General features: G+C 42.8%; 1 protein-coding gene across 1 annotated transcript in view; it reads left to right on the forward strand.

Moving 5' to 3' along the window:
• Positions 1–1,240, forward strand: part of SCN3B (sodium voltage-gated channel beta subunit 3) — a 47,847-nt gene extending 46,607 nt beyond the window's left edge. Inside the window, exon 6 of the mRNA XM_077458026.1 lies at positions 349–1,240. The gene's annotated coding sequence lies outside the window, so the exon portion shown is untranslated. The remainder of the gene's footprint in view (positions 1–348) is intronic.
• Positions 1,241–1,772: the final 532 nt, after the last annotated feature.

The following is a 1,772-nucleotide window of genomic DNA, read 5'->3' on the forward strand; positions in this document are numbered from 1 at the left end:
ATACACTTGAATTCCTGCTGTGGTTGTAACATGTTAGGGGCATGGCTTTGGGTGAGAGTGTGCCGTCATTGTATTTAACCTTGGCTGGAACGGAACGTCTTTGGTTATGTGGCCCATTCGGATGGTGGATTACTAGCTCTGTGCTCCCACATCTTCTCTTTAAACATGTCACCAAAGACACCCATCACCAGTTTGTGAATGTTTCTAGCGCACTCACCAGAAATGTTGTGAATTCTTTCATAGTATTTGTCTCACCTCAGCAAGCTCTCTCAGCTTAGTAAATTCCTGGTCCCAGTAAGGGTTTTGCCGTCCTAATGATCCATATGCTGTGTTTTCTTGATTTTCTAGGAGGCCAATGAAGCTAAGAAGACACCGATCAACCTCCTATAACCACAGGAACAGGAGTTAGCCATGCAGATCCCTGTCCTACGTACTCAGAAACTAAACCACTCCTTCTATAATGCCTTACCTGCTTTATAAACTACAGACACATATTCTATGTACATTACGGCTTCCTGAGAAAACTAACTGGGGTTGTAGTAACATACGATATTGAGAAATTGGACTGTCTCCTTAACAGCCAAGGTGGCAGATGGCTAAACAGAGTGGAGTTGCCTGATATCAGTAGTCGGTGGCCCAGTAAACCTTTCCTGCAAATGTTAATAGTATAATGTATGTATTAAGCCAGGTGACCAAGACTTTGTATAAAGAACAGATATATCCCAATAACCTGTTCCTCATCACCGAGCTGTGAAATGGGTTCAGCGAAAATGTTTTTCCTAAAATATTGTCAGTATGATGGGCGTTTTTGTGCCTGGCACTTTTGTGGTGTTCACACAAGTATAAAACAGTTTATTTCATCTCATAATTCGATCATGTGTTCGTTTTGCAAACACTACTGCAGATAAGAAGCCGGCCATTGTGAAGGAGTCAGATTCCGGCCCTCTGAAGGAACACTCACAGCAGCCACCCACATGTTCACCATCGATTTGTCTCTTTTTGTGCTACAATATTTATTGCACTTTTTTGCACTTGCTTTTTCACAGTTGCTGCGAGAGTGACCAGTGTGGGCTGACATGACTGTTATCTAAGTAGGACAGGAAACGAAAGGATTTGGTGGTGATGTCTTCCTGGCACGTTTTATCTAATCAGCTGTCACGTGACTGAGCCAAACACTTTCCTATGAGAAAAAAAATTGTGTTCTTGATTTTAAAATAATAAAGTTCTGTGTAAACATGAAGATGGGCTTAGTTATTAGTATATAGAATATTTTCTATCGAAGGGCAAAAAATAAATAAGGATTCAGATTTCAGAGAATATAAAGGAATAAAACAGATCCAGGAGAATGAAGGAATCGCAGGTATCTGCGTTCTAGTGGTCTGGTATTAAGAGGATAGAGTAGATGTGGCATTCAGAGGGTGCTGTTGTTCTAGGGGGTCTGATGTTAGAAGGTGAAGGGGATGTGGTATTCAGAGGGTGGAGGTGTTCTAGGGATCTGGTGTCAAAGAGTGGAGAAGATATGGGAATCAGAGGATGCTGTGCTATGGGAGTCTGACGTCAGAAGGTGAAGAGGATGTGTGTTAACCAGATGGTGGTCGCTTTAGGGATCTGGTGTCAAGCAGTGAAGAAGATGTTATAGAAATCACAGAGTGGTGTTCCAGGGGTTGGGTGTCACAGGGTGGAGAGGATGAGCAGATCAGTGGGTGCAGTGTTCTAGGGGTCTGGTGTGAATAGGATGGAGAGAGTTTGTTAGAGTGTGCTGTGTTTGAGGG

This window comes from Lithobates pipiens, unplaced genomic scaffold (genome assembly GCF_037356315.1).
Source record: "Lithobates pipiens isolate NorthernLeopardFrog02 unplaced genomic scaffold, aLitPip1_a1.2 Scaffold_27, whole genome shotgun sequence".
NCBI classification, from domain to species: Eukaryota; Metazoa; Chordata; class Amphibia; order Anura; family Ranidae; genus Lithobates; species Lithobates pipiens.